The sequence below is a fragment of the Mobula hypostoma genome, chromosome 5, assembly GCF_963921235.1.
Source record: "Mobula hypostoma chromosome 5, sMobHyp1.1, whole genome shotgun sequence".
Taxonomy (NCBI): domain Eukaryota; kingdom Metazoa; phylum Chordata; class Chondrichthyes; order Myliobatiformes; family Myliobatidae; genus Mobula; species Mobula hypostoma.
The window spans coordinates 174204880-174228032 of record NC_086101.1 but is presented as its reverse complement, the minus strand read 5'-3'; the positions used below and the strand labels follow the sequence as shown (position 1 = coordinate 174228032).

At 41.4% G+C, this 23153-nt stretch overlaps 1 protein-coding gene across 7 annotated transcripts in view; it reads left to right on the top strand.

The window, feature by feature from the left end:
* The window catches only part of tenm3 (teneurin transmembrane protein 3), a 2629382-nt gene that overhangs the window by 813427 nt on the left and 1792802 nt on the right, over window positions 1-23153 (top strand). For all 7 annotated transcript variants that reach the window (XM_063049436.1, XM_063049434.1, XM_063049437.1 and 4 more), the window contains exon 4: window positions 1816-1927. The gene's annotated coding sequence lies outside the window, so the exon portion shown is untranslated. The remainder of the gene's footprint in view (window positions 1-1815; window positions 1928-23153) is intronic.

Genomic DNA, 23153 nt, shown 5'->3' with positions numbered 1-23153 from the left:
CTAGGCCCATCATTGCCTTTAATACTGCACTCTTTAATCTGGTTCTATTAAGTGCAGTATATTTTTGTTCATATTCCTGTTGTTCTTTGATCCCCTTTGATTTTTTTAAAACTTTATGTCATTACCAGTTATTTTTATTGGAACTCACATTGTTTGCTCACTTGTGATTTTAGTGCCTGTGCAAAAAAAAATGATCATCAGATTATAGAAAATACTACAGTGTATCCTGTTACCAACTCTGATGTTAAAAAAGTATGATAAATGTACCAATAGATATGTGATTGCATCTTATCACCATTGTGTATCTGTTGTACAGTATCTACTACTTGAGTCTTTGATCTGCTATTTTTATTTGTTTTGAGGTTACACATAATGAATGAATTAGTCTGTATTAAGGAGTCTAGTTGACATCCTTGACATCCTTATTGGTAGATATCATGGTTTATGTGATGTTGATTGGTGAAACCCTCCCTCTCACTGGACATAACTCTCTAATCTGCTTTTCCCCTCATTTTCAATCCACTAAAACATCAAGGATAACATCCCATGTCCATGGTGGATCACGTAAATCGAAGCTGTTTATACCAACTTTAAATTAGCTGCCAGGAACTGGGAAAAAATTATTAATTCATGCAATTAGCATTTGCCCTTGTGTCCTTTTTCTTCCATCAATATGGTGTATCGGCCTTCATCCATTGCAAGTGGAAACACAGAACTAAATATGAAAAGCTTCAACGCTGAGGTTTTACTTCTTAAGGGATCGGTTCAAACATATCTTTGTATCAAGATAAACTTTTTGGTCATGTGACCCATATTTTGGTCATTTTGGCTTCAGATTTAGGATGCAAACAAAATAACGTTACATATTTGCTTTTCAATCAAATTAAAGATTTCAATGGCTGGGAGAAATTCTAAAGTCCCATATGTCATCATTGTACACTTTGATATAGGACAAGGAACATTTGGCAGCTAAGCTGGTTCTGCTCAGCCTTCTGCATAGTATGTAAAATATTATAAAATGTGTTTTAGATAAAAAGCTTTATAGGTGTCACAATGCAATAAATATATTTTGCATGCTGAATAAAATTCTAGCATGTGGATTTGTTTTCAAATGTTTTCAAGTCATATATTCCTGTGAGAAGTTGTTATTTTGACATTTCAGTTGTTTGTTTCAGAACTGGTAGAAGTGCAGGAATCAGGGGAACATCTGGTGATATGTGTGGGAGAAATAATTGAGAGATTGGGATCAATAGGGTTGGTTGGAGAGTGACAGAGATTCAAAGGACTGATTAGCATTATTTTATTTAATAAGAAATTATAAATATAGAACATGAGATTAGCTGTATACTATAGATATTACAGGTAAAGCACGTCCATGCATAAAAATTTTAGTGATCTAAAACCTTTGGGGATTGTCATGAGAATAGTAGATGCACTGAAAAAGTTGTGAAGTCCATTGTGGTCTTGCAGAGATCGTGAAAGGTGCTTCACAAATGCAAGTATTTTTTAATATAATCCAGAACTCCAAAACAAATGATCCGTAATTATTGAAAACGTACATTTAGCAATGAGTCGGAAACAGAACTTTGAATGACGACTGTTCCAGTGGGTTATCTGGAAAGGCAAAGGGGTTAAAACAGAGTTATTACAATATGTCTATACTGAATGATTACATAGCCTGAAGCAAACAGCTTGTCTCCGCCGCTGTTGAAGAATTGCATTTTATATTTACTTCAATGGGCAGTGGAGACTGCACAGTGGTAGTGTGGCCATTGTTGGTTGGTAATTCTTTGCCCCTGTGTTATTATCATCCAGAATCTTCAGAGACTTCATGAGGAAGTGACTACAAATGCCCAAAGTGCAAGACTGGGCTGATGCCAAGCTCCACTGAAAGGAGTTAAAAGTGAAGTCTTGGAAATTTTATCAGGTATGATTCAAGGACTGCAGTTTCTTCTTCTGGGATTTTTCTTCTTGATAACAAATAACCTGAAGTTTAAATATTCACCAAATTAATCAGACAGAAATCCATAGATATTTATTTTATCAGTTCAGTTTTGTTCTGTTTGATAATGAAAACTGAAAGAAATCATTTTCTGTATCATTTTTGATCTCCTCAGTCTTATAATGAAAAATGCAATATTGTAAACACACTATTCTAAGATGCCTTGGGCAATTGCAACTATCACAATATAACACTTGAAGAGCTTTTATCTGCAGTTACTGCTCTTTTTCTTTCCACAAGTTTATTAGATAGCAACAATTGGTCCTAAGGGATTCCTAAAAATAGATTGTGAATTGGTGTGGTCTTTCAGTTCACAGACACAAGTGTGCATTTTGCATGCCATTTCAAATCTGATGTTTCTTTTGTAAGCAGCTGTTTCTAACACCCCTACACCAATGCTTAAGAAGGCTCCTTAATTCAAAAATATGATTCTATTTGTCTTATGGTTGTAATGAAAGAGTATTTCATCAAAAAGACATTAAAATAGATTTATCTTATTTAGTTAATCATTAATGAATAAGTAGAAGAAAGTGTACATGCTTTATAATTAAATGTGAATATAATTCCAAACAGTATTTTGAATTTCGTTTGATTCATGGTCTTCATTCCACTTTCTAATAAATTACATAACTGTTCTCTGTGTCTTCCTCTGAAGACTCACTGGATGTCGTACAGTGTTGTCTAAACTCTGTGAACTAGAAGGTTACTAGATTCTATCAGCATCAATCTGGGCTGAGTATTCTTATCTCATTTGTACATCCTTGTGGCATTGGATTTGACCCTTTGGGACAGAAGAGGGGAAACTACAACATGTCTTCTCTTGTTATCCATCTAAATCCCTGCACAAATTAGCATCGGCTTAGTCTTAAAGAGTTGGACTTTAAAGATTTGATTCCTCACTTTTAAGGAATCTGCTAACAGTCACTGTAAGGAAACAAAAGTAAAAATTGGTAATTTCAATGAGGGATTAGTGGAAGATGATTACTTGAAGAATGGTAACACATTCATGAGTCTACTGCAACCATTATTTTATTCCAAATTTTTCATTGTAACTCAGGGTAAGGTTTCTTAATGAGTCCAATTTCAGAGAAGGAAAAAGATAGGAGAAAACTGGCAGTGGAAAATCATTAAAACAACTTGCTGCACATCACTTTGAACAGTAACAAAGGAATCAGTTTGGAGCTGGTACAATATCAACTCAAATCATGACCATAAATCAATGCTGCTGTGTTGAATTAATGAAATAAATTCCAGTCACTGCACCCTTCTTCAGAATGCTTCATGACTGTTACATGTGTCTGAATCTGATATAAGCAGGAAAACAAATAATGTATTGTACCTGAAGAATCCATAACTTTGGAAGGTTGTAAGGCCAGGGACTGAATTAAGACATTCCTTTCTTTTCCAGGCTTTGCTGAAATAGAGACATTGGATGAAAATGAAAAGCTTATTTTCACATAATGAAGAATAAAATGCATCAGGCAGATTGTTTAAACAGCCCAAAAGGTATCTTAATTAAAAATAGCAATTAGACATTTTTCTCCAGTACTGAAGCTGAACAATAATTGTCACAGGGCTTTAGAAGTTAAGGATTCTTAATTTTTTTACTTAAGGCCGTCACTCCAACTGGGGAATAGGGTCCTGACAGCAGCTTGCCAGAGTCCTTTATCCTTGACTAGTCTTTCAAGTTGTCCCAATTGCAGCCCGCCTTCTTGGTGTATACTTCCTCTCCCAGGGATGAGGTCTTTGGAGCTTCTGTTGTTGTTTCTGTAGCTCTAGGTTTTCATAGGATGAGGTTTCTAGCCGCTTGCCCAACCCCTCTCCTTTCACAGTTGGGCTTGGGACAGTCCTTGCGGAGTTTTAAAATTCCATAACGACCGATGTCTAGCGAAACAATTTTCTCTTTGTGAGGCTACGACAGCAGAAATGACAAACTGATTTGACAAGGGACGCCTTGTTAAAATGATGGCTATGACTCATTGTAAAGGTGGGGATCCCAGCCTGGGGCCCATGAACCCCTCGGCCAATGGCAAGGCTCCATGGCAGAAAAAAAGGTTGGGAGGACCTGCTGTAGAGGAAGGTAATTGAAACTCAGCAGTGGGTGGCACTAGACTCAGACACAAGGAACAATACCTGATATGCTTGGTAGTGGTGTTCACCATAATTATATTACAGCCAGAAATGAATGACGCACTGATTTGTGAACCAGGCTTGAGCAGATTATTATGTACGCCTGCTATAAAAAATAGCTGTCTATAAATTAGACAAAATCCACTTTATGGGAATTATTGTTTAATTTGCTGCAATATATTTTATGTAAGATTCTAATGACATTTTCAGAACATAAGAAATTTGCTGCTTATTCACTGGTGAGGTTTATGATGCAGTGAAACAGAATCCTTCAAGTTGCCTGACAAAAATATGAATTGCATGAGTATTAATGTACTTTAAACCACTATATGTTTACTAAATTTGATATCATAGCCAGCTCAGACATATTAAAATGAAATCATTTGCTACTTAAGTGCAGCTCCAGTTACATGACTATCCTTGCACTGTTAGTTTAACTCTTGGAATATACCACATCCGTAACAAAGATAATAAAAGACATGTGATCAATATCCATGTGATGGCTCTCAAGTTCACCCTTGCAAGGCAAACTACAATATTATCTGCTGTAAGAGTGAAGTTTAAAAACAGATTATAAAGAAAACTGCAGTGCTGTGGAAAATATTTCCAAGAAATTGCCCTCAGGGATAGGAATTATTTTACTTCTATGCACCAGAACTGCCTTATCCAATACCAAAGCTAAATACCCATATGTTCAATTCTTGTTTTCTATCAATTTGTAGAGAATGTTATTGTAACATGACAGACAGAGAATTTACTATAATGCAACTAGTTAAGAGTGTCAAAAGCAATAGCCATAATGAAAGAGATGTCCTCTTTCTTCAAAGAAAGGAGTTCCCTTCTTCCACCATCAATGTTGCCCTCAACCGCATCTCTTCCATTCCATGCACATCTGTCCTCACCCCATCTGCCCATCATTCCACCAGGAATAGGGTTCCTCTTGTCCTCACCTGTCACCCCACCAGCCTCTGTGTCCAGCACATAATTCTTCATAACTTCTGTCATCTCCAATGGAATCCCACCACCAAGCACATCTTTCCCTCCCCACTGCTTTCTGTTTTCCACAGGGATTGCTGCCTAAGCGACTCCCTTGTCCATTCTTCTCTTCCCACTGATCTCCCTCCTGGCACTTATCCTTGCAAGTGCTACACCTCCCCTACACCTCCTCCCTCATTACCATTTTGGGCCCCAAACAGTCCTTCCAGGTGAGGCGACACTTCACCTGTGAGTCTGTAGGGGTCATCTATTATTTAAAAGAATAGGACATACATGGTAAATGATAGGGCACTGAAGAATGCAGTCGAACAGAAGGATCTAGGTATAATGGTGCATAGTTCCCTGAAGGTGGAACCTCATGTGGATAGGATGGTGAAGAAAGCTTTTGGTTTGCTGGCCTTTATAAATCAGAGCATTGAGTATAGGAGTTGGGATGTAATGTTGAAATTGTACAAGGCATTGGTAAGGCCAAATTTGGAGTATTGTGTACAGTTCTGGTCACCGAATTATAGGAAAGATGTCAACAAAATAGAGTACAGAGAAGATTTACTGGAATGTTGCCTGGGTTTCATCACCTAAGTTACAGAGAAAGGTTGAACAAGTTGAGTCTTTATTCTTTGGAGCATAGAAGGTTGAGGGGGGACTTGATAGAGGTATTTAAAATTATGAGGAGGATAGACAGAGTTGACATGGATAGGCTTTTTCCATTGAGAGTGGGGGAGATTCAAACAAGAGGACATGAGTTGAGTGTTAAAGGGCAAAAGTTTAGGGGTAACATGAGGGGGAACTTCTTTACTCAGAGAGTGGTAGCTGTGTGGAACGAGCTTCCAGCAGAAGTCGTTGAGGCAGGTTCGATGTTGTCATTTAAGGTTAAATTGGATAGCTATATGGACAGGAAAAGAATGGAGGGTTATGGGCTGAGTGCAGGTCGGTGGGACAAGGTGAGTGTAAGAGGTCGGCATGGACTAGAAGGGCCAAGATGGCCTGTTTCCATGCTGTAATTATTATATGGTTATATGGTTATTTTATCCGGTGCTCCCAGTGTGGCCTCTTGTATAGTGGTGAGACCCTACACTGAGCTGCTTCGCTGAGCACCTACGCTCTGTCCACCAGAAAAGAAGGATCTCCCAGTGGCCAACCAATTTAATTCCCCTTCCCATTCCATTCCAACATGTCTATCCATGGCCTCCTCTTCTGTCACGATGAGGCCACACTCAGGTTAGAGGAGCAACATCTTATGTTCCGTTTGGGTAGCTTACAACCTGATGCCATGAACATCGATTTCTTGAACTTCTGGTAATGGCCCACCCCCTTATCCCATTTCCCCCTCTCACCTTATCTCCTTGCCTGCCCTCTGCCTCTGTCTGGTGCTCCTCCCCAATTTTTCTTTCTTCTGTGGCTTTCTGTCCTCTCCTATTAGATACCCACTTCTCCAGCCCTGTATCCCTTTCACCAATCAACATCCCAACCCCTTACTTTACCACTCCCCCTTTCTTTTCAATCCATCCTGTTGAAGGGTCTCAGCCTGGAATGTCGACTGTACTCTTTTCCATAGATGCTGCCTGGCCTGCTGAGTTCCTTCAGCATTTTGTGTTTGTTACTTGGATTTCCAGCATCTGCAGATTTTCCCTTGTTAGCCATGACTTTCCATTGCTCAACTGACATTAAGCTATTGCGATTCCTAAAATGCTTAGATCAAAATAGGATCTGCAGACTTTCTATTCTGGGGCCACATTGAGTAGAATTCATCGGACACAACCTATCTGTCTTTCTTAAGTATCCTGGCTTTGAACTTTTAGCAAATGAATGTATTCTTGAGAGGCTTTACGATTAGGGTGGTACATCCCTGCCACTGGGCCACAAATATGTTTAGAGGTTTATCTAATAAACAGCTGGATTTCAGCCCACACTGCTGTTTGTTTTGACGTGATCCATCTGGAAGTTTTGTAACATATTCAGTCTTCAGTGTGAGGTGTTACTCTTTGGAAGGTCAAACACAAGCGGCAAGTATGTGGTAAATGACAGGAACATTGATGGCCAGAGGAATCCTAGGGTGCAAGTCAATAGTTCTCTGGAGAAGCAACAGATGTTAGTAAGGTGGCATAATTACATTTGGGGTGAGGGCAATGGGGAACTGAGATTAAAATTGGCAGGTTATGCTGAAGGTGTATAAAACTCTGGTTAAATCACATCTGGGTACCATCTATTCCAGCAGACTCAGGAGGAAAGCAATCAGCATAACCAGAGACACCACACACCACACACCCCGGCCGCTCCCTGTTTGACCCACTGCTGTCCAGCAAAAGGTTCAGGACACTGAAAGCCAGAGCAAATAGACTGAGGAACAGCTTCTATCCCAGGGTTATGGCCTCCATCACACCGCTCCCACAGAACAATGACTGAAACTGTGAGCACACACATGCAGACACAAGGACTCAAATACTTGCACTAACGGCACTTTGTGCATTACCGTGATATTCTGGTGCTGCTGCAACTTATTTTCTGCTAATTATCTATTTAATACTGTTTTTCTATTACTGTCTTGTTTTTATCTACCGCTTTATTTAATTGCCTGAGACGAAGCCAAACAGAGTTTCATTGTACCTATGTATAATGATAATGAAGATCATTCAATTCAATTCAATTCAGTTCAGTCCTGGTTGCCGCAATACTGGAAAGACGTGGAGGCTTTGGAGAACGTGAAGAAGATATTCACTGGTATGAAACCTGGATTGGAGAGGAGTATTAACCATAAGGATAGAGTGGACAAACTTGGGTTGTTTTCTCTGCAGTGTAGTGACAGAGGCTGAGGAGTGGCCAGGTAGTATATAAAATTATGAGGGGCTTCGATAGGGTGGGCAATCAGATTATTTTTCCCCAAGGTGAAAATATCAGAAAAGGTGGATTTCAGGTGGGAGAGGTTACAGGGAAATTTGCAAGCCAAGTATTTTACACAGAGACTGATAGGTGACTGGAATATGCTGACGGGAGGTGATGAATGCAGATAGCTTGGTGTAGATGGTAGGGGTCCATGATGACGGATGCCGTTTTCTTGTGGCAGCATTCCTTGTAGGAGTGTGATGGACTGGGTTCTGTCTATCACTTTTTGTTAGCTTTTCCATTCAATGTAAAATGTGCAATCTATTGAGCAAAAAAATGGAAGATTTTATAAAGGCCACCGCAGCTGTCTGAAATATTTAGAATGAACAACAGGGAAGGGGAGGATATAGACCACATGCAGGCCGACAACATTAGTTTAATTTGGGATCATGGTCAGCACAAACATCGTTGACTGAAGAGCCAGTCCCAATGCTGAGTTATTTTTCTCTAAAAATTAAAATTAAGGAAGCAGGATAATATTTCCTGCTCACTAGGTATTTTGATAAATATCCTTTCCCAACACACCCTTCCACACACTCGCACCCTGTACTCACTTCTTGACTTTGTACAAGTTAATCTTTGAAAATTTGAATTAGGCTTAAATTCTATTGGGGAGAAAAAAGTCTCAGTCCCACCTTCAACTATTTGATACATCTGTCTTGTCAAAGGCTCTCGACATGAAACGTCAGCACTTCCTTCCTCTCCATAGATACCGTCTGACATGCTGAGTTCCTTCAGCATTTAGTGTGCATTACTCTGGATTTACAGCATCAGCAGAACCTATCGTCAGCTGGAGAGTTGCTGTATTTTTGGTTATTTAATTAGGTAATAATTCAGGCATGAACTCAGACATCCTTTGCTATGTAAGGCGTAAGTATTAGATATGAGGATGCCATACAAAAATAGTAATTGGTCACTGAATCCTTACATATGTGTTTCCCAAACAGGCTTTGCTTTCAATGGGTCAGAGTACAAGGTACAGGAGCAGGAAGAGATCAAAGTGCCCTTTGAGACGACTTCACTATCCAATAAGATCATGGCTGATTGATTCATGGCCTCAAAACCCAATGGGATTAGGGAATAGCTGCATTGTTGTTATGTTACTGTGTTAGAAATATAGTGCTTAGTCTAATGATCCAGAGACAAGGGTTCAATTCCCACCATGGTAATTGAATTTAAATTCCTTGAGCTAAATAAATTAAATAGCTAATAATGGTAATGGTAGTCATAAAACAACTGGTTTCTGTTGAAAAATGACTTTATTTATCATTTGCAGAAGGCTATCTGTCATCCTTACAAAATGTAGCATGATTGTTATTCACAACAGATCACACACGGTTGCATTAAATAGCCATGCAAAATGCTCAACAATAAGAACAAGGCAGGATGAATTACCAGACATTGATGAAGCCTGAGGCCTGCTTCAGTGTTAACTGATAGAACTGAAGTAGTTCCTGATCCTGCACAGGGAGGCTGTATCACATTTACTCTCCTCTGCCCCTGGCCTCTCACCACCTTCCCCACGTCATGACATCACATGCTTACCCATTCCAAATCCAGGAAACAACCTCAAAATAAAGGGATCTTTTCTTAGAACTGAGGTGGAAGGAAAATCTGTTGAATCCATTGCCAAGGAGGGCCACGTGCAAGTCATTGATGCATTTAAGGAAAAGATTGAAAAGGTATTAATACTTTATACTTTATTGTCGCCAAACAATTGGTACTAGAATGTACAATCATCACAACGATATTTGATTCTGCGCTTCCCACTCCCTGGATTACAAATATTAAATATTAAAAATAGTAAATATTAAAAATTTAAATTATAAATCATAAATAGAAAATAGAAAAATGGAAAGTAAGGGAGTGCAAAAAAACCGAGAGGCAGGTCCGTCCAGGTACGGCCCTAATCGGGGTCAGGGTCTGTTCAGCAGTCTTATCACAGATGGAAGAAGCTGTTCCCAGATCTGGCTGTACGAGTCTTCAAGCTCCTGAACCTTCTCCCAGAGGGAAGAGGGATGAAAAGTGTGTTGGCTGAGTGGGTCGTGTCCTTGATTATTCTGGCAGCACTGCTCCGACAGCATGCGGTGTAAAGTGAGTCCAAGGACGGAAGATTGGTTTGTGTGATGTGCTGGGCTGTGTTCACGATCTTCTGCAGCTTCTTTCGGTCTTGGACAGGACAACTTCCATACCAGGTTGTGATGCACCCTAGAAGAATGCTTTCTACGGTGCATCTATAAAAATTAGTGAGGGTTTTAGGGGACCGACCAAATTTGTTTAGTTTTCTCAGGAATTAAAGGCGCTATTGGGCCTTCTTGGCAGTGAACTCTGCTTGGTTGGACCAAGTCAGGTCATTTGTGATATTGACTCCGAGGAACTTAAAGCTTTTGACCTGTTCCACTTGCGCATCACCGATGTAAATTGGGTCGTGCGGTCCGCTACTCCTTCTGAAGTCAACAACCAATTCCTTCATCTTGCTGACATTGAGGGATAAGTTATTGATAAGTGGGTTACAACAGAAAAAAAAACCCTTTCACTGGGTATCTCTGGAAAACCGGCTTGTTAGCTGCTCACTAACAGCTACAGAATTCCACCGTGAGAAACCCACCTTTCTCAGGCTTTATATGTCTAGGGTGTATATGACTTTGGTCCTGCCAAATCCGTGAGGTTAGGATGTCCTGCCCACCCAAATCCTGGTTTGTGTGATTTACTGCATACAATTGTAAAGAAGTATATTTAAGAATGTTAATTTAAGCAAACGGTTATTAAATGAAAGAAAGAAAAGGGCCTAACAGTCAAATGTGCACTTCAGTTACAGCTCACCTTGAACTTGTCTGTCACTCACGCACTGACCCTCAGTCTGTGTGAAAGCTCGCACCACCTTACGAATGTTGCACAAAATCCATCTCATACAAACAGGTCTCCCACGGGAGTGTGGTCTTTCCTCCTTGAAGCCATTCATCTGCACAAAGCACATTGTGCAACAGGGACAGCATCCTCAGTCATCTTTCCTCCTGTCTTCTCCCAGCTCCTGCCAACAAAGACCCTCAACCCAGAATCCAGAACCTTCGCGCAATTCCACTCTCCTGATTGGCTGAAAGCGCATTCCTAAATTGAACAACAAAGCTCCTTTTTGCAGCTCAAACCCAAACAAGGTGAAAGCAGTACTGACTGCTCTTCAGAACTGCTGAAATAAAATACCTACAGCATAGCAGTAAAAATCTTAACCAGGGGTTAAGAAAACCAAATTAGCCATGATTGGACGGGTGGAACAGAATCGGTGGGCATAATGGCCTAATTCTGCTCCTGTATCTGTTGGTCTATAAATTTTGCCTAATCTCACTTCCCTGACCTAAACAGGCATTTCCCAGCCTGTCTATTGATTTATGAACTATAATTCCATTGGAACCATGCCTTTCTCTTTTGGATGGCAAGCTGCCACTCAACCATTATCCTAACATCTTGGATGTTGGCCATACCCTGCCTCTTCCAGTCTTCAACTCTCCACCAAAACCTACACCTCCTGGATATAACTGGTTTTCTTGGCATGCTCCACATAGCGAAGCTAATGTGGCTTGTAACACCATAGTCTTCAAACAAAGTGAATGCTGTGTTGTGCACTCTCAAGTTTTTACCCCCCCCCCCACTATTTTCCACCCATACATCTCCCCCATAAGAATTATGTGATTGAGTACAGGATATGGAGTATCAGAAAAGAAAATATAAATCCCGTAAATCACATACTTCAGCTTAATAATTAGTTCAGTACTGCTGGTGGACTTCTGCTGTTCCATTATGTATGTATACAGGTAACTCAATATGTTCTATTATAGTCACCATTATTTCTTAGTGGTCTCAAAGCTTCAAATAACAATATGAAATTAGAATCATTGTTAAAAATAGCTAGTTGTGGATTCTCACAGAACTAAATACTGTACTGTTTATTTTTTTTACCAATACAGTATAGAATATGCCCTTCTGGTCATTCAAGCCTCACCACCCAAGCAACCCTCGACAACCCCAATTAACCCTAACCTAATGACAGGACAATTGACAATGACCAATTATCCTACCCGGTATGTCTTTGTACAGTGGGAGGAAACCAGAGCATCTAGGGGAACACCCATGCATTCCACCGGGAGGACGTACAGAGACCCCTTACAGACCGTATCTGAATTGAACTTTAAATTCCGACACCCCTGGCTGTAATAGCATTGCACTAACTGCTACGTTACAGTGGCACCGTTAAGTCAGAATCAAGCTGTAACCAATCTAAGTGTTTAAAAAAAACTGAGGTACTCTGACAATTCATTTCTTGGTGCAAATCTACCTAAGTGCTTGAAAACCAATTTCCCCCGGGATCAATAAAGTATGACTATGAATTAAACTTCCCAAAAATAATTTTTCTTCTCCAATGCAAGTTGCAGGGTTACCATGGAACCTAGCTGGTCTCAGGATATTATCCCAAAGTAATGACATTTCTGTCATGTATTCAACATCTGTTAGGGGAAAATCTGTTGGAATTTAACTGGGACCGGATATAACAAATTAAATAGCTTTTAATTGGGAAAACAGCATTCCTTAATTTAGTTCACAAGGTTATGGTACACTAGTTTAAGCACTACCCATCTACAGTATTTTCTTATCTGCACTATAACTTGGAGGTAAGTCATTTCGCCTCTGCCAAATTCCAGTGAGTAAGTCTAATTTTTGCAGTAACCGTACAACTTAATTTTCTCTCAATTCCCCATTGACTCTTTTATCGCTTGCCAATTTAGGGGTAATGTACAATTCCTAATTAACCTACCCACATATCTTTAGGATGTGGGAGTACCTGGTATATACCTGTGCAATCACAAGTAAGATCATGCAAACTCCAGACAGTGATGTGTACTTAGAACACCTTGCCAGGGGTAGTGGTAGAGGCAGATGCATCAGGGGCATTTAAGAAACCCTCAGATAGGCAGATAGATGATAGAAAAATGGAGGGCTATGTAGGAGGGAAGGGTTAGATTGATCTTAAACTATGTTAAAAGGTTATCAAAATATTATGGGCCAAAGGACTGTACTGTGCAGTTATATTCTTCGTGCCACACCTGAGGTCAGGATTAAACCTGAGTCCCTGGGCCTGCTACTGCACCAATATGTCACTGTACTGCTCCATTGTATTGCTAACTTCATAATCTCATCACTGAGACCCAGTGGTTTGTCAGACCTTTATTTGAGCTTCTGACTGCTTACATTGTCTGACACGCTGAGCTTTTCTAGTATTTCCTGTTTATTTTTTTTGGTACTGAATCCATTCATTCTCTATCAAAAGACTGCCGGCTTCCTGCTCTGCTGTAGTACAGTCTCTGCACAGCTTCTGCCCACCTGAGGGAGAAACTCTCATCTCTGTTTTTGAGTTTTCCATAACTGAATTTTTCAAGGACTTGCATCTTTTCTTTCATCTTCCCCCTTCAGAAACTCAAATTCTTTCATGATTCCGCCACATTTTTCCTCATTTGCACCAAAGTCATCAGACCCACTCCACTTGCTGCCCTGCATTGACAGCTACTCTGCTAATTCATTGATCTCAAAATGTATTTGGTCCCTTTCTTGCTTGAGCTGTTGCCCACTTTCTTTGATGCTACAACCCATTAAGGGATCGTACCTTCCCACCCTGAACTGGAATTGACAGACAAGGTAACAGCTTCTTCCCCCAGGATGTTAGACTCCTTAAGCACCCTGCTGCCACCCAGCACACATCAACACGTTGCCTGAATGCCCTGCCGCCCCTCCCGAACTCACCAACTCACAGGCACACTCTTATCATGCTTTGGTCATCTTTTATTGCTGCTGTTTCACATATTCATACTACTGCTCGTTTTATTATAACAATGCCAGTAACATTAGACTACCTTCCATACAGTAACTATGCACCCCGCGCTTTATATCAATCTGCTAACCTGCCATTTGTGTTAATATTATTTTGTGACTCGATGTGCGGGATCGTAACTATATGTGCTGTGTTTTGCACCTTAGCCCCAGTGGAACAATTTTTCATTGAAGACAACATCACTGGAGGAACTCAGCAGATCAGGCAGCATCTATGGAAAAATACTAAACAGTTGATGTTTTGGGGCAAGATCCTTCTTCAGGGCTGAGAGAGAAGGGGCTAGATGCCGGAATTAAAAAGTTGGGGAAGTGGAAAGAGGCTATCTGGAAGATGATAGGTGAAGCCAGTTGGGTGAGAAAGGTCAAGAGCTGGAGAAGAAAGAATCTGATACAGGAGGAGAGTGGACAATAGAAGAAAGAGAAGGAGGAGGGGACTCAGGGAAACGTAATAGGCAGGTGAGAAGAAATAACACTTCAGTGTGGGGAATGAGGGAGAAGGGATTTTTGTTCAGTGGAAGGAGAAATCAATATTCATGCCACCAGTTTGGAGAATACCCAGACGGAATACAAGGTGTTACTCCTCCATCATGAGGGTGGCTTCATCTTGGCACAAAAGGAAGCCGTGGATTAACATGTCGGAGCAGGAATGGGTGTCAGAATTAAAATATTTGGCCACTGGGAAGAACCACTTGCGGTAGTTAGTGTGGAGGTGCTTGACAAAGTGGTCCTCCCCATTTTCCTGACGAAGGGTCTCGGCCTGAAACATCGACTGCACCTCTTCCTAGAAATGCTGCCTGGCCTGCTGCATTCACCAGCAACTTTTATGTGTGTTGCTTGAATTTCCAGCATCTGCAGAATTCCTGTTGTTTGCCTCCCCATTTTCGATGAGTCTCACCAATGTACAGGAGGCTGCATTGAATTGAATTGACTTTATTACTTACATCCTTCATAAACATGAGGAGTACAAATCTTTATATTATGTCTCCATCTAAATGTGTAATGTGCGATTTATAGTAATTTGTAGAAATAGTATGTACAACGGGGCGGTCACTATAACACAGAAATACAATTGTATCAGTGTGAATCAATCAGGCTGATGGCCTGGTGGAAGCACCTGTCCCAGAGCCTGTTGGTCCTGGCTTTTATGCTGCTGTAATGTTTCCTGGATAGTGGCAGCTGGAACAGTTTGTGGTTGGGGTGACTCAGGTCCCAATTATCCTTCGTACCCTTTTTACACACCTGTCTTTGTAAATGTCTTGAATAGTGGGAAGTTCACATCTACAGATGCGCTGGGCTGTCGGCACCACTCTCTGCGGAGTCCTGCGATTAAGGGAAGTACAGCTCCCATACCAGACAGTGATGCAGCCAGTCAGGATGCTCTCAATTGTGCTCTCATTGGGAGCCCTGGACACAAGAAGATGACCTCAGCAGTTTCGCAGGTGAAGTGTTACCTCACCTGAAAGGACTATTTGGAGCCCCGAATGGTGGTGAAGGAGGAGGTGTATGGGCAGGTGCAGAACTTAGGTCACTTACAAGGAAATGCGCCTCAATTGAGATTAGCGGGGATGGACGAATCGATAAGGGAAGTACAGAGAGAGCGAAAGTGGAGGTGGGGGTTACGTAAGGATATATTTAGCGGTGAGGTGCCTTTGGAGATGGTGAAATTTGCAGAGGATAATGTGCTGGATGCGGAGGGTGACGGGGTGGTAGGTAAAGGAAAGATGGACTCTATTGCAATTATGACAGTGGGAAAATGTGTGAGCACAGATATACAGGAAATGGAGGAGATACAAGTGAGGGCAGCATCAATAGAAGAGGGAGGGAACCCCGTACTTTAAAGTAGGAGGACACTTCAGATGTCCTGGAATGGAAAGCCGCATCCTGGGAATAGATGCAGCGGAGGCAAAGAAACAAAGAGAAAGGAATAGCATTTTTACCGGATGTGAAGAAGTAGAGAGGTAAACGGAATCAGTAGGTTGATAAAAGATGTCAGTTGACTTGTTCTCTGGAGGTGGAGACAGAGATCAAGAAAGAGGAGGGAAGAATCAGAGATGGCCCAAGTGAAGTTAAGGGGCAGGATGGAAGTTAGAGGCGAAATTGATGAGCAGAGCATCAGTGCATGAAGCAGCCAATGCATTTGTCGACGTAGCGGAGGAAGTGCTGAGGAGTATAACCGTGGAAGACCTCAAACATGGACTGTTCTACATAACCGATGAAGAGGCAGGCATAGCTTGGGCCATACAAATGCCCATGGATACCCTTTGTGTTTGGAGAAAGTGGGAGGAGCTGAAGGAAAAATTGTGCAGGGTGAGGCTCAGCTCTGCCAGGCGGAGGAGAATGGTGGTGGAGAGGGATTGGTTGGTTTTCCTGTCAAGGAAGAAGCAGAAGGGCTTTGAGGCTTTCCTATTAGGTTTAAAAAAAAGTGCATAGGGACTGAACATCCATTGTAAAGATAAGGCGGTCAGAGTCAGGGAGTTGAATGTTACTAAGAAGATCGAGGGCGTGAGAAGTGTTGTGGATGCAGATGGGGGAGAAAGGACTGAGCCAAGGGGTATAGAATGGAATTGAGATATGAGGACACAAGTTAAGTAGGGCAAGAGCAGGCAGAGATAACAGGCCTACCCAGTTAGTCCAGTTTGTGGTAGAAGTGAGCAGTGTAGGTTGCTAAGCTGCATACATACAGTATGTATGGATGAATGACAATGAAGTTGAACTTGAATTTGAACCTTGCATACCCAGCATTTCTTAAAACATCACTTCAAGCATCTTTCTCTTTTGGCCCTGCTGTGGAATCTTTCCTTGAAATCTCTTTATACTGCATTTAAAACGCTCCTTTGAAATTTGGTGCTTTGTCTTAGCTTTAGTCGGCCCACCTAATGTTTTCATTTTTAGTTCAATGTCAATCTTTGCCTGATTACACTTCTGCAAGGCACCCAGGGACATTTTCTACCTTAAAAGAGATAAATGCAAATCCTACGTGCACCATCAGCTTACTACCAGGGTACTACAGATGAAAAGCTGCTCAATTGCTCTGGAATGCTCCTGTGACGGCACCCTGCAATGTACATATGGTACCTACCACCATCTGAAACACTAAATCTTCCTCTGCTCCAACCTCCCTTTCTCTTTGGTCTTAGTTTCAAAATTTAAAAATACACTCTTGATAGGACACAGGTCTGTGCCCAAGAAATCTCATGATGCCATCGATATCATGGCTACTGCTCTTTATGTACAAAGTTGAAAGTAAATTTATTATCACACTACATAGTGTTTGCCACATTGAGATTCATTATTTTGCAGACATTCACAGTGGAACAGAAATAAAATAGAATCAATGAAAAAACTACACACAAAGCCTGGCAAGTAACCAGTCTGCCAAACGAAGGCAAACTGAAAATTAAAAAAATAGGTAAATAATGCTGAGAACATGAATTATAGAATTCTTGCAAGTGAGTCCATGGGTTGTGGAATTAGTTCACAGTTGAGGTAAGTGAAATTATCCACACCTGATGGTTCTTGAACCTGGTGTTGTGGGATCTAATGGTCCTGTACCTCCGACCTGATGGCAGCAGTGAAAGGAGTTTTTGAGGGCTTTTCCATTACTGGGCTTTGGTGTTCCCAAACCAGGCCATTATGCAACTAGTCAGTATACTATGCATCTAGAGAAGTTTGTCAAAGTTTTAGATGACATGCCAAAATTTTGCAAGCCTCCAAGAAAGTAGGGATTGCAGGGATGACTTGCAGCGGACTGAAAAGCTTAAGCATGTAGATATTAAGGAAGAGGATGTGCTGGAGCTTTTGGAAAGCATCAAGTTGGATAGTACGAGAGGGCATGACTTAAGGATTAAAGGGCGCCCATTCAGAACAAAGATGCAAAGAAATTTTTTTAGCCAGAGGGTGGTGAATCTGTGGAATTTGTTGCCACGAGCGGCAGTGGAGGCCAAGTCATTCGGTGTATTTAAGGCAGAGATTGATAGGTATCTGAGACGCCAGGGCATCAAAGGTTATGGTGAGAAGGCGGGGGAGTGGGACTAAATGGGAGAATGGATCCGCTCGTGATAAAATGGTGGAGCAGTCTTATGGTCTTATAAATCACCAGGACAGGACGGGATGTGCCTCAGGCTACTGTGGGAAGTGAGGGACGAGATTGCTGAGTCTCTGGCGATGATTTTTGCATCATCAATGAGGACGGGGGAGGTTCCGGAGGACTGGAGGGTTGCGGATGTTATTCCCTTATTTATTCAAGAAAGGGAGTAGAGATAGCCCAGGAATTGATGGACCAGTGAATCTTACTTCAGTGGTTGGTAATTTGATGGAGAAGACCCTGAGAAGCAGGATTTATGAACATTTGGAGAGGCATAATATGATTAAAAACAGTCAGCATGGTTTTGTCAAAGGTAGGTTGTGCCTTATGAGCCTGATTTAATGTTTTGAGGATGTGACCAAACACACTGATGAAGGTAGAGCCATAAATGTAGTGTATATGGATCTCAGCAAGGCATTTGATAAGATACCCCTTGCAAGATGTATTGAGAAAGTAATGAGGCATGGGATCCAAGGGGACATTGCTCTGTGGATCCATAACTGGCTTGCCCTCAAAGGCAAAGAGTGGTTGTAGATGGGTCATATTCTGCAGGGAGGTCCGTGACCAGTGGTGTGCCTCAGGGATTTGTTCCGGGACCCCTACTCTTCATGATTTTTATAAATGACCTGGATGAAGAAGTGGAGGGATGGGTTAGTAAATTTGCTGATGACACAGAAGTTGGGGGTGTTGTGGATAGTGTGGAGGGCTGTCAGAGGTTATAGTGGGACATTGATAGGATGCAAATCTGGACTGAGAAGTAGCAGATGGAGTTCATCCCAGATAAGTGTGAGGTAGTTCACTTTGGTAGGTCAAATATGATGCAGAATATAGCATTAATGTTAAGACTCTTGGCAATGTGAAGGAACAGAGGGATCTTGGGGTCCGAGTCCATAGGACACTCAAAGCTGCTGCGCAGATTGACTCTGTGGTTAAGAAGGCATACGGTGCATTGACCTTCATCAACCACGGGATTGAGTTTAAGAGCCGAGAGGTAATGTTGCAGCTGTATAGAACCCTGGTCAGACCCCACTTGAGTACTGTGCTCATTTCTGGCCACCTCACTGCAGGAAGGGTGCGGAAACCAAAGAAAGGGTTCAGGGGAGATTTACAAGGATGTTGCCTGGATTGGGGAGCATGCCTTATGAGAATAGGTTGAGCAAACTCGGCCTTTTCTCCTTGGAGCGATGGAAGATGAGAGGTGACCTGATAGAGGTGTACGAGATGATGAGAGGCATTGATTGTGTGGATAGTCAGAGGCTTTTTCCCAGGGCTGAAATGGTTAGCATGAGAGGGCATAGTTTTAAGGTGCTTGGAAGCAGGTACAGAGGAGATGTCAGGGGTAAGTTTTGTATGCAGAGAATGGTAAGTTCGTGGAATGGGCTGCCAGCAGCGGTGGTGGAGGCGGAAACGATAGGGTATTTTAAGAGACTCCTGGATAGGTGCATGGACCTTAGAAGATTAGGGGGCTATGGGTAAGCCTAGGCAACTTCTAAGGTGAGGAAATGTTCGGCACAACTTTGAGGGCTGTAGGGCCTGTATTGTGCTGTAGGTTTTTTATGTTTCTAAAGTAAAGGCTCTGTAGTGCTGCCTTCATGTTGGCACTGACAAGCTGGTCCAAGAACAGATCCTTTGATCTGATAATACCAAGGAATTTAAAGTTACCGATCTGCTCCACCTCTGATCCCTTAATGAGGACTGGCTCATGGACCTCCAGTTTCCTCCTGCAGAAGTTAATAATATGACAATTCGACATCACCTTTGATTTGGCCAACTACAGAAGTGTCATCAGCAAATTTAAATATGGCTTTGGAACTGTGCTTAGCCTGACAGTCATAAGTATAAAGCGAGTAAAGCAAGGGGCTAAGCACAAATCCTTGTGGTGCACCTGTGCTGACGGTGATTGTGGAAGAAATGTTATTGCCAATCTATCCTAACTGGGGTCTGCAAGTGAGAAAATTGAGGATCCAGTTGCACAAAGATGTATTGAGGTGTAGGTCTTGAAGCTTATTGATTAGTTTTCGTTGTTGGTTGCTGAGCTCTTCACTGTCTGCTTTGATTTGTGGAAGGATGTGGAAGCATTGGAAAGGGTACAGAGGAGATTTACCAGGATGCTGCCTGGTTTAGAGAGTATGCATTATGATCAGAGATTAAGGGAGCTAGGGCTTTACTCTTTGGAGAGGAGGAGGATGAGAGGAGACATGATAGAGGTGTACAAGATAATAAGAGAAATAGATAGAGTGGATAGATAGCGCCTCTTCCCCAGGGCACCACTGCTCAATACAAGAGGACATGGCTTTAAGGTAAGGGGTGGGAAGTTCAAGGGGGATATTAGAGGAAGGTTTTTTACTCAGAGAGTGGTTGGTGCGTGGAATGCACTGCCTGAGTCAGTGGTGGAGGCAGATACACTAGTGAAGTTTAAGAGACTACTAGACAGGTATATGGAGGAATTTAAGGTGGGGGCTTATATGGGAGGCAGGGTTTGAGGGTCGGCACAACATTGTGGGCTGAAGGGCTTGTACTGTGCTGTACTATTCTATGTCTATGTCTACGTCTATTTGACTAGGACACCCAATCTTGATATTGGTCTTCGACAACTCAGCTTCTCTTGCTTCTTGTGAGTATCTGGAGGAATTCTCTTGCACTATCAGGATCTGCAAGCAAGAGGGTTCGAGACCTTCTCTGTACTTTTCACACAATTTCTAAACATTTTCTGCATTACGCATATCAATTCCTTGTTTCAAAATTCAACTCACTTGTCAGCAGTTGGTCCTGAAATATTAACGTACTTTTCCATAGATTCTTCCGCAGTTCCTACCATTCTGACAATAGCAGAATATTAAAAAATTGCAGATACTGGAAGTATGTAGCAGATCTGTCAGTGTGTGTAAAGAGAAGAAGTGGTTACTGTTTCAGGTTTACATATGACATATTATTCATTTTCTGCACACACACTCAGAGTTGATAGAATGCTTTATGCTGCTATATTTGTTACTATTCAGGGGTAAGATCAATGTAGATTCTTAGCACAGTGTTCTTAAGGTATGCATTTACAATGTCATGCTATATAATGAGCAGTGTGACTTTTATCCCATGGTTTGGAAAAAAAGGACTAATTCATAACGGAAGAATTTCTTGCTTCTGACTTTCTGCCACTTAACAAATTTTTAAAAATGTAGTAAATATTGAGAGAGACAATGCGAAACGTGCAAAAGAATTGAAAATACACGTGGACTAAGATGTTAACTGTCCTGTGCTATCACCAGTGGGATCATCAGTTGATCTGCCACCTGTCTTCAGGAGTTTCGGCCCACTTATTTGGCAAAAGACTGGAAGATGTTATAAAGGGCAATGAATCGACCATATATTTATGTTCGAAGAGCAGCTAATTTTTGTCCAGTCAAAATTAAAACAGATTTTCAGGACTTGAAGTTTCAAAATTGTTTATTATTATGCAACAGTGCACAAGTATAAAAGAGAATAGAATGATTTTACTCCCAATACGATACAGCATAACAAAATACAATAAACATAACACAAAAAAACACCATAAATATAAGTACAAAAGTTTGGCTTGTATTCATAGACTGGTTATATGTACATAAAGTGATGCTGGGCACAGAAGTATCTGTACGTGGGGCGACTCTGACAGGAAATGATGAAGTAGTGCTGGCGGGTGGGTTAACAGGTGGAGATGTTGGTCAACCAGATGGGTAGAAGGAGGTAACTTGTTTTTGAGTCTGGTGGTTCTGGCATAGATGCTGCATCCCCGCTTCTCCGATGGGAGTGGGACGAGTAGTCCATAAGCAGGGTGGGTTGGATCCTTTATGATACTGCTGGCCTTTTCCTGGCATATTTCTGTGTATATGTCTTTGACATTAATCATTAAACATTGGTAAGAGTATGTATCCACTGCCGGATATTAGCCAAATTCCTATGAATGTCCAGTAAGAATAATATTGTAAAATGTCAAACAGTTGAAAATTGTAAGATTTAGAAGCTATACCCCTGTCTATGTGATTCCCACTTACTTAATACCTTAATTCATCTGCTATTTCACTTTTTAAATTGGTTTCCTGCAGATGTGGACTAGTTTTCAGCAGTAATCTAATTATGAATTAATTGTGTCATGTTTCTTGATCCCAAGGATATTAGTTATTGTTTTACTTTCAGAGGTATTTTTCTTTCTCGATTGAAACAAAAGACTGCAGTTGCTGGAATCTGGAGCAACAAGCAATTGGCTGGATGAATATAGCGGGTCATGCAGTATCCGTGAGAGGAACGTGATTGTCTATGCTTCGGGTCAAAATCCTGTATCACAACCATTGATATTTTGAGATGAGGAAGTTCTGATGCAGGATTTTGACCTGAAATGCAGGCAATTAATTGTCTCCCACAGAACCCATCAAGTTCCTCCAGCAGCTTTTTTTTTTGTTGCTTTTATTTGCTTGTGGTCAACTACACTTTGACTCACTGCACCATTGCGAATTTAGGACCGAAAGAAATGGTTTTGCAGTCAGAGGAGTGTGAACCGATGAAATTATCTACCATCAAAGACTGTCAATGAGTTCATCTGCACAAAGATGTATGAGTTTCTGGATTTTAAAGCAATCATCAATTATTGTGACAATGCTGGAAAATACTTTTGAGGTTCGAGATAGAGTCACAGAGGATGAAAATCAGCCCACGGCAACCCTTTCACTGCTCTCCTGTTGTGATTCCTGATCTTCAGCCACATTCTCACCCAGACTCTTGCTCCACTATTTAACTTCACCCTTTAAGTTTGGCCCTTTCCTCTATCTTTCAGTACAGATAAGGATCTCAACCAAAAGTGTTTCCCTCCATAGATGCTGTCTGACCTACTGAGTTCCTCCTTCATCTTGTGTGTTGCTCCAGATTCTGACAACTGCAGACTTGTGTCTCTACTGAGCATCAAGCACCTATCCAGACTCATTCAATCTTTTCTCATGCATCTCTATCCAATGCTGTCTTCCCCACCTACTTCTCCTGTTACTCACCAACACTAGGGCAACTCAGAGTAGACACCTGCTAACCAGCATCTCTTTGGCATGTGAGAGGAAACTAGACACCATGGGGAAAACCATATACTGATGATCTCAGTCCAGAGGAGGGCTGTAAGCTCACACAGTGCCTGGCAACTGTATGTCTTTTGAACAAATCAAGTAT